This window comes from Tupaia chinensis, unplaced genomic scaffold, assembly GCF_000334495.1.
Source record: "Tupaia chinensis unplaced genomic scaffold, TupChi_1.0 Scaffold140564_1, whole genome shotgun sequence".
NCBI lineage: Eukaryota > Metazoa > Chordata > Mammalia > Scandentia > Tupaiidae > Tupaia > Tupaia belangeri.
The window spans coordinates 59,999-69,677 of NW_006200439.1; the positions used below are offsets into that span (position 1 = coordinate 59,999).

Here is a 9,679-nt window from a genome sequence, read left to right on the forward strand (position 1 = left end):
ATTCTCATTTTTTCCCCCCCCCCCCCCGTTTATTTGAATTACTGGAAAAAAAAATTCTGTATTACAGAAAAACTATTGGGTACAAGGTACCTCGAAGTCCTGACCTACCTAATGCAGCACAGGCACAGAAAGAACAGCTTAAAATCGATGAAGCTGAGCCTCTTAATGATGAAGGGTTAGAGGAAAAAGAAAAGCTTCTAACACAGGGATTTACCAATTGGAATAAAAGAGATTTTAACCAGTTCATCGAAGCTAATGAGAAGTGGGGTCGTGATGATATTGAAAATATAGCAAGAGAAGTAGAAGGAAAAACTCCAGAGGAAGTCATTGAATACTCTGCTGTGTTCTGGGAAAGATGCAATGAGCTCCAGGACATAGAGAAGATCATGGCTCAGATTGAAAGAGGAGAGGCAAGAATTCAAAGAAGAGTAAGTATCAAAAAAGCACTTGACACAAAGATTGGACGGTATAAAGCACCTTTTCATCAGCTGAAAATATCTTATGGTACTAACAAAGGAAAAAACTATACTGAAGAAGATCGTTTTCTGATTTGTATGCTTCACAAACTTGGATTTGACAAGGAAAATGTTTATGATGAATTGCAACAATGTATTCGCAACTCTCCTCAATTCAGATTTGACTGGTTTCTTAAGTCCAAAACTGCAATGGAGCTCCATAGGAGGTTTAATACTTTAATTACCTTGATTGAAAGGGAAAACATGGAATTAGAAGAAAAGGAGAAGGTAGAGAAAAAGAAGCGAGGACCAAAGCCTTCGACACAGAAACATAAAATGGATGGAGCACCTGATGGTTGGGGAAGGAAAAAAGAAGCTAAAACTATGAATACATATTTGTTTCATAATCACTAACTTTAAACCAGTAGTTCTTTAATTTACGGGTCTTCATAAGATGTACTGTACAATGCTCTATTGTCATTCAAAGACATCAGGTTCATCTGTTTACTGAGCTAGAAACATAGTATGTAGTTTCACTTTTTTAAATGCAACAGCTGTGCTGAAATTTTTTTTATCATTAACACTTGAAGTAATAAAATAGGCTTCGTTTATTAATAAATGTTTCGTTTGATTTATTTTTCTATATAGTTTCATTTGTGAAGATTGTGAGTTTGTTTACTAGCTATAATTTTTACAATTGTTAAGGCTTAAAAACAAGCACATTCGTTACAAAGAAGAAAAAAATTGCTAATAACATTTGTCCCTCGGTCTTCACTTAGTTGTGTAATTGTTTTAATTCGCATTGCCTTTGCAGAAAATTTGGGTATTTTCTTTGTAGTGCTATTGAGTCTCATCTGGAAAGATTATGTAAATTGCATTCTCCTTGCTTATTGTAGAATGGGCAAAAAAAGGCAAGACAAATTATAATGAAATTCTATGCATATTTCTGTTATGCTTTCTGTTTCTGTAGATGGTTATAAAGTGAATATTCCCTATTCTGTTGGAAGAATGGCCTTTTAGTTGTGTAGCCAAAGACATTTAGTATTTTCTGGCTCTTTAATGTACTGTACCATTTTGTAAAAGGAGTATTATTCTTTTTAATTATTTGGTAAGTATTTTGACGAATGACCTTCTGAAGCAGCCACAACTTAAAAAGATAATGTCATAACTAAGGTGATTTTTTTTTTAAGACCCAGCCAAAACAAGGTGTGAATTTGTCATAGTGTTAAATTGAAATCGGTGACAATATATATCCCCTCCCAGTTTATAGTATTTTTGAGTTTTAGAGGAAATGAAAATTTTATTTTATTATATTTTAAAATAATTTCTAAATGTTAACAAGCAGCAAGACTGACTAGAATTCCAGTTTTTGTTTTCTATGGACAGACTTGATAAACTAGAGACCCTAAAGCAGAAATACCCAAATTGTAGTGTCAGGATTTTAGCTGTACCAGAGGCCTTTATGTGCTACACATTATTTGTATAAAGTTTCATATGTGCAAATTGGGTACATAAACAGTTCTCCATTTTTCTAAGGGAATGCAATAAATGTAGCCTCGTGAATAAATATAACTTTTATAATCCTTAAAAAAATAGAAAAAAAAAGAAGCAAAGACAATAAAATTAAACACATCACAGAGAAAATCAACAATGCCAAATGTTAGTTCTCTAAAATAAATTCAGGGAATGGGACCAGCAGATGCCATAATGGTTACATCAATCACTAGAGTTTCATGTACTTGACCAGACCCAGTGACTTAAAACTCACACTGGATGTGTTTGCATGTGTGCCCAAGATCCCAAGAGGAGAATGGAGGAGAAGGGACTGTGGCATGTCCATCCCCCCAGAGGGTGAGTTCTCTCTGTCTGTCTCTGTCTTTCCAGCAAGTATATGTATCCTAGGGCAAAAATCTCTCTCAAGAAAAAAAAAAAATTTCAAAGAAATCTGTCAATTTTGATAACGAACGTATAATCTTGCAATGATAACATACACACACAAACACACACATATGAATACAAATTTTATAAAAAAATAAAAATCAAACAGTGTAAAACTGGAAATAAACAGACCAGTTGACCTATCAAGACAAACTCTTAAAAATACCTCTGGCTTTTGGTAGTACCTTGTATCAGTGAAAGAGATGGCACTTCAGAGAAGCAGAGAAAAAAATATTTTCCAAAGAACATTAGCTGTGAAGACAATATTATAGCTGTGTAGCAAAAAAATTATGAGGTACCTTTTCTGCCCATGTTACATAATTTCCAAAGATACCTTTTAAGAGTTATGTAAAACAAAATTTTAAATAATTTATAAATTGGACTACATTAAAATAAAAATTCTATTCATCAAATGATACATGTAAATTGTGTAAAAAGAAGTGACAAGAGTGTGAAAAATAATGATCATATGTCTAATCAAACATACTTCTCTTTTTTTTTTAATAAAAATATTTTAAAAAACAGGATCTTGCTAGCTTATGATCCTCCTGCCTCCTAAGTACTAGCTAATTTTTAAGAATTATTTATTCAATTTTGTTTATCCCTTTTTTAAAAATTTGCTACAGGGCACACATACTCACCAGAGAGAGACAGATAGACAGAGAGAAAGCTACCAGGTCCAGGAAAATTGTGATCACTCCTGTAGGAGTCCAGCACCCTAGCCACTATGCTACATCCTGACCCTGTAACTAAACATTTTTAATAAGAAAAAAGACCTCCCCCAAAGAAAAGTAGGCAAAGACACTTAGAGAGACACTCTAGATTTCTAAATGTTCAATACATGTGTAAACCATGTTTAACATCTTTAGTAAATGGGAAAATACCAAAATCAAAAAAATAAAACTAAACAGTATCAATAAACATTTGGAACTAAACTCTAAGGGGCAAAAAAAGGTTGAATGTCTAGTTATCTGTACTTTAGGAAACTGATTCAATAAGCTCCCAGACACACATACAACCAGCACAAACTCAAAGAAATATAAGAATGTAAGTACTATGATAAGAATTCATAGCAGGACCAGCAGTTAGCATAAGCCTATGTCGCTGGACACCTTTGTAGTCAACTGCAGTTCAAGTCCTGGACCTGGTGGCTTAAACTCACACCAGTGGGTGCGTACCCAAGATCCCGAGAGGAGAATGGAGGAGAAGGGATTGCAGCATGGCCATCCCCCCTGGGGGGTGATTTCTTGCTTTCTATCTCTCTGCCTCTCTCTGTCTGTCTGGCAAGCGCACATGCCATATAGCAAAAACCTCTCCAAAAAAAAAAAAGAATTTATAGCATTAGTTTAAATGTTGGAAACTGAGGAAGAAGCAAGAAGTCATTAAGTGAGAAAAGAATGGGGGTAGTGTAGGGGAAGTGATTCCTAGGAGTAAGTCATAATTTAGTTCTTATAGGTCCCATTTAATAAATAGTATAAAATACAACATAAGTTATATGAAGATGATATTTGTGTAATATACATGTATATGAGTTTTTAGAAACAAATATGTAAAAGATATAAGAAAAAAAATTATAGACCTGAAAAATGTAGTTACATATATGTACATGAAGAAAAACTCACCTTTATAAAGATGACCACTTTTTCAAAATTCATCAAAATGAAGTGCTATCTCTGTCATTGATACAAATACTCCATCAAAATTTCAGTATGTTTTCTTTTCATGGAAGAAAGGGACCAAAAATTCTCAAATTTATCTAGAATGTGAAATATAAATACATATATAATTAGACAATTTCTGAATTAAAGCACTGGATTAACTGACAATAACAAATATTATAAAACTACAAAACAGCCATCAAAGACAAAGATCAAGAGACAATAATATAATTAAAATCCATAAATTAAGTCATATTGAAATGGAAATTATTAGGCTACCCCATGACATAAGGGTTAATGCAGCTGCATCCCACATGGTAAAACGTGGTTCAAGTCACAGACCCAACACCTTGAAAGGCAGGACGGGCACACGTTCAGGTGTGCCCAAAATTCTGAGGCAAGAATGAAGAAACTGTGGCATGGGCACATTTCTGGTTTGAGATTTCTCCTTCCTTTTTTTCTTCCTTCCTTCCTTCTTTCTTCCTTTCGCTTTCTCTAGCAAGCACACATGCCCTATAGCAAAAATTGATGGAAAAAAATATCATAACACATGTCCAGCTCAGAGTCAATAACAAATGTAATTTCAGTCTTGGAAGGCATATGGTTAACCACAATTTTGGATCCCTAGGTCAGAATAAAATCAAGCCTGTGAATAAGTGCACATGCCTAAGATCCTGATGAGTTAGAGAGCTGGGGAAACAGGGTAAGGAATCCCTGTATGTGCTTATCTCTTTCTCTCAATCTTGAGTGGACATGCATGCTCTATCATGAATAAAATAAACCGAAAAAAAGAAAATGCTATAGAAATCTAAGTCTGGAAAGTTTTTGCCAACTAGTGCTTCCATTCTTTATTGTTTTTATCATAGGGCGTATATGCTCACTGGAGAGAGACAGAGAGAAGGAAAGGGAGAAATGGTGAATAGCCTTACCACAATCCCTTTTCTTCTAGTCTCCTCTCAGGATTTTGGGTACGTGCACACATGTGCCAGTATGATTTTCAAGCTGCCAGGTCCAGGACTCATACCAGAGTTAGCCCATGTGGGAATCCAGTGCCTTAACCAACACACCACCTGCTCACAACAGTGCTTCACTTCTTAGCAGAGTCATTATTGAAAAATCCTGAGACTAAATTGGTGGCTACATGGGCCTTACCAAGAGTCAGCACACACCACTAGACAGAAGAGCGAAGTCATCTGAAATGAATCACTCTTTTTTTTTTTTTTTTTTTATAGAGGTTTTTGCTATAGGGCGCGTGTGCTCACCAGACAGACAGAGAGACAGAAATCGAGAAATCACCCCCCAGGGGGGATGGCCACTCCGCAATCCCTTCTCCTCTATTCTCCTCTTGGGATCCTGGGCATGTACGCACACGTGCCTGGCGTGAGTTTGAGCCACCGGGTCCGGGACGCAAACCACGGTCGACTACGTGGGAGTCCAGCGACATAGCCATTACGCTAACTGCTGGTCCCTGAAATGAATCACTCTTGAGGCAACACATGGCTAAAGCCTCACTTGCCATCCAGTCAACCAGAATAGAAAATACCCAGCTGAATCAACCCCAAAATGTACATCCAAGTACCCTTGAGCAAATAAATTGGCTAGTTTTTAGAATACTTAGTTTGTTCCTTACACAGAAAATGCTAAACAATACATTTAAGCCCCAACTATGTTTTTAACAATATCACATGAGGCAGAAAGTCTTAAATACTTGTCAGATACAATCAACAGAACTTCACAGTTATGTGTAAAACTTTTGAAAAACCTCGCGAACAATTTTGTGTACATTAGTAGATGAAGTTTTAAGTTTTTCCTTTTTTTTTTTTGCTATAGGGCGCATGTGCTCGCCAGAGAGACAGAGGGAGACAGAGAGACAGAAAGCAAGAAATCATCCCAAGGGGGAATGACCACGCGGCAATCCCTTCTCCTCCATTCTCCTCTTGGAATCTTGGGCATGCACGCGGCACATGCACACGTGCCCAGAGTGAGTTTAAGCCACCAGGTCCAGGACTTGAACCACGGTCGACTACATGGGAGTCCAGTGACATAACCATTACACTAGCTGCTGGTCCCAAGTTTTAAGATTTTTACATGCTATAAGTCTCTGTACTAAATAAATAAATAAATAAATAAATAAATAAATAAATAAATAAATAAATAAATAAATAAATAAATAAATAAATAAATAGGCAGCAGATGGCCTAGCAGTTATGTCACTGGATTATCACATGGCTGACCACAGTTCAAGTACCAGGCCTGGTGTCTTAAAATTTACACTGTGTGCATGTACATACATGCCCAAGATCTCAGAAGGAGAAAGGAGGAGAAGGGACTGTAGTGTGATCATCACCCCTAGGGAGAGATTTCTTACTTTCCTTCTCACTGTCTCAGTCTCTCTCTGACATGCATATGTGTACTAAGGGAAAAACTCCTACACACAGGAAAAAGATTTTTAATTAATAAACAAAAGGATTTGTTTCTCATACAAGAGTACTGCATTACATTTTATTTACATTTTAAAAATTGGTTTAAAATATAAGTGTCTGGGGCCAGCAAGTGGCATGGTGGTAAAAGGCACTGGACTCCCACATGGCTGACCACGGTTCAAGTCTCAGACCTGGTGGCTTGCTTTCTCACTTCCTCTCTCTCTCTCTGTTTTTCTCTCATCAAACTGGAAAATAATAATGATAATAATAATAAATAAAGTTAAATAAAATAGTTCTTTAAAAAAAATAAAATAAAAGTGTCATATAGTCTAATTTTCCTATTTTACATAATGTAAAATAGGCTCTTATGGGTTAGTGGAAAGCACTGTGGTTAAAGCAGTAGATCCCACACATGGTTGAGTATGTGGTTCAAGTCCCAGACCCAGTGGCATGAAAACCATGCCAGGCACATGAGTGAGTGAATGTATGTGTACACCCAAAATCATAGGAGAGAGGAGAAGAAAGGATTAAGAATTGGCCATCCCCCAAGGTTGGGGGGTGTGGGGGGAATTCTTTCTGGTGAGTGTGTGTGTGTTCTACAGCAAAAATACCTTTAAAAAGCAGAAAAAAATAAAAAAGCTCTTATAAATTTTCTGCAGAATTTATTATCTTAATAAGACATTGCTATTATTAAGTGGAAAACTCTTTGAAACCACATAAGTCACAAAATTTGTTGAGGGATAGGAAAGGTACTAGAAGTCATGTTTGTGTTAACCTCAATGTCTCACAAAAAAAAAAATTGGAAGTAAAAAAATGGTTCATTTGATTGAAATCAGATAACACTAGCCAAATGTCAGAATGTCTAGCATCTACAAATAACCACTCTGGGAAAGACACATCTCAAATCTAATTTATTTCCATTTTTCTTATAAGGCAGAAATTCTTTGACAAACCCTTCCTGAACTACTAAGAAAACCTATCAAGATAGAGGGTGCATCCGCTTTTCTCTACTTGCCAAATTTGGTGAGAGATCAGGTTTAAGTGAGCTCAGACACAGAAAATAATGACAACAGTTTGAAAGAATGAAGTCTGTTTACAGAGCACTGTAGACAGACACTCTCAGGATGACAAGTTACAACTTCACGCCAGGCCACACTCTAAGCTTTCTCCAATAAGTAACACCGTTAGGGCTTTGCCTACCCATCTCAGTCAAACTCTCTGTCCCTTCTAAAAGTTGGTTCAAACCTCTGAGCAGCATCCAGTGCTTCAGGAGAAGGTAGGATTATCCAAATTTTGTCCACTCTAGGAAGAAAGATGAATAATTACTTTAGGTAAACTGATTTTTTTTGTTCCTTTCTCAGGCTCTTCTGCCACTGCTCTGAAGTACTAACAGTATTCAGGCCACAGGGGTGTTCTTTCAGGGGAGATTCCTACATGTATAATTTTCTACCTTCACAATACTTACTTTATTTCAAATAAAATGCTACCATTCACCAGTACTCCAAACTGCCTAATAGAAATCACTGTCACTGGATTCTGAATTTGAACTTGTATAAGATTCTTTTTTTCCCCTTTAGGTTTTTGCCATAGGGTGAATGCACTTGCTGGAGAGTGACAGAAAGAGGGAGGGGGATGAGAAATCACCTAGCAAGGATGATGGCCACACCACAATCCCCTCTCTTCCATTCTTCTCCTAGAATTCTGGACACAGAGGCACATGCACCTAGTGTGATTTTCAAACTGCCAGGTCTTGGGACCAGCAGTTGGCGTAATGGCTATGTTGCTGGACTCCCACGTAGTCGACCACGGTTCGCGTCCCGGACCCGGTGGCTTAAAACTCACGCTGGGCACGTGTGCGTGCATGCCCAAGATCCCGAGAGGAGAATGGAGGAGAAGGGATTGTGGTGTGGCAGAAAGGAGGGAGGTGGATGAGAACACACCCAGCAAGGATGATGGCCACACGACAATCCTTTCTCTTCCATTCTTCTCCCGGAATTTTGGACAAAAAGGCACATGCACCTAGTGTGATTTTCAAACTGCCAGATCTTGGACTGAAGGAAAGGCTGCTGCTTCCTTCAGCCAAGTGGGAGTTCAAAACCTTAACCACTAAAGCAGACAGCCCCTAAAAGTTTTTAAATTTACCCAGGAGTGGGCCAGCCAGTGGCATAGAGGAAAGGCTGTTGGGTCCACATGCAACTTTGTAGTTTGATTCCCAGATCCAGTGACTTGAAAATTACATCCAGAGTATGTTCATCTGTGCCCAAAATCCCAAGAGGAAAATGGAGAAGGAGGGATTTTTGGCATGCCCACCCCACTGAGGGGTGACTTCTCCTTCCTCCCTACCTATCCTGCCCATCTCTGTATCTCTCAGGCAAGTACTTGTGTCCCATAGCAAAAAATCTGAAAAGAAATAAAGTAACTTACCCAGGAGTGCTAGGCAAGCCAAAGAAATGCAGGAGGGAACCAGAGTCTTTATTCACTTTAAGACACCAAGACATCCCACAAACACAACTGCCATAGTAACACTCTGTCTGGAAAGACCCCCAGTTACTTCACTGGGAAACTGGGGGCTTTTCACTAGTACTGGAAATAGGCTCATATTACAGATGAGTAAACTTAATGAGATACAGAGTAGTATCCATTATATGAAGTGCTAGGTGTTCAAATACAACACCTGGGCAGGTTCTTGTCTGATGGTCACAAAGAATTAGAAAAGTGGACAAAAGGAGAGGATAGTAAGCAAAGTTTATTAGAAAAGAGTCAAAGTTTCCAGCTAAGCAAATGGGTATACTCAGGGTGTCAGAATGGGCCCTGACAAGAAAAATTAAAAAAAAAAAAAAGTGAAAATTAATTTTGTCTAAGGAGATGGAGAAAAAAATACTCTAAAAAGCAAAGCCAGCACAAGAGTTTTGTGTCACCAGGAGTCTTAAACTAATCATTGTCCTTGAGTTGGACACTGAAAAAGATTTTGACACGGTTCTCAGGACTACAGCCAGTTTGTCTATTTCTAGGCAGTCAGCAAGTGCTCATAAATATTTTGAAATATGAAAGAAGAGTTTAGTGTTCAAGGTCCTTCCCTCTGCTGCTCTCCAGACCAAGAGGCACTACGCTTTTCATTTGTAATGTAGCAATGATATGGATAATGCTACTTTCAGCTGTCATTATCTTAAGCAGGCTGCAAGCAGCTTTCTGTCCAAGCAAGAAG

At 37.7% G+C, this 9,679-nt stretch overlaps 2 pseudogenes; one reads left to right on the forward strand and one right to left on the reverse strand.

Annotated features, from left to right (window-relative positions):
- The window catches only part of LOC106736460 (zinc finger protein 25-like), a 62,914-nt pseudogene that overhangs the window by 52,166 nt on the left and 1,069 nt on the right, over window positions 1-9,679 (reverse strand).
- On the forward strand, window positions 27-1,515 carry LOC102492386 (SWI/SNF-related matrix-associated actin-dependent regulator of chromatin subfamily A member 5 pseudogene; annotated as a pseudogene).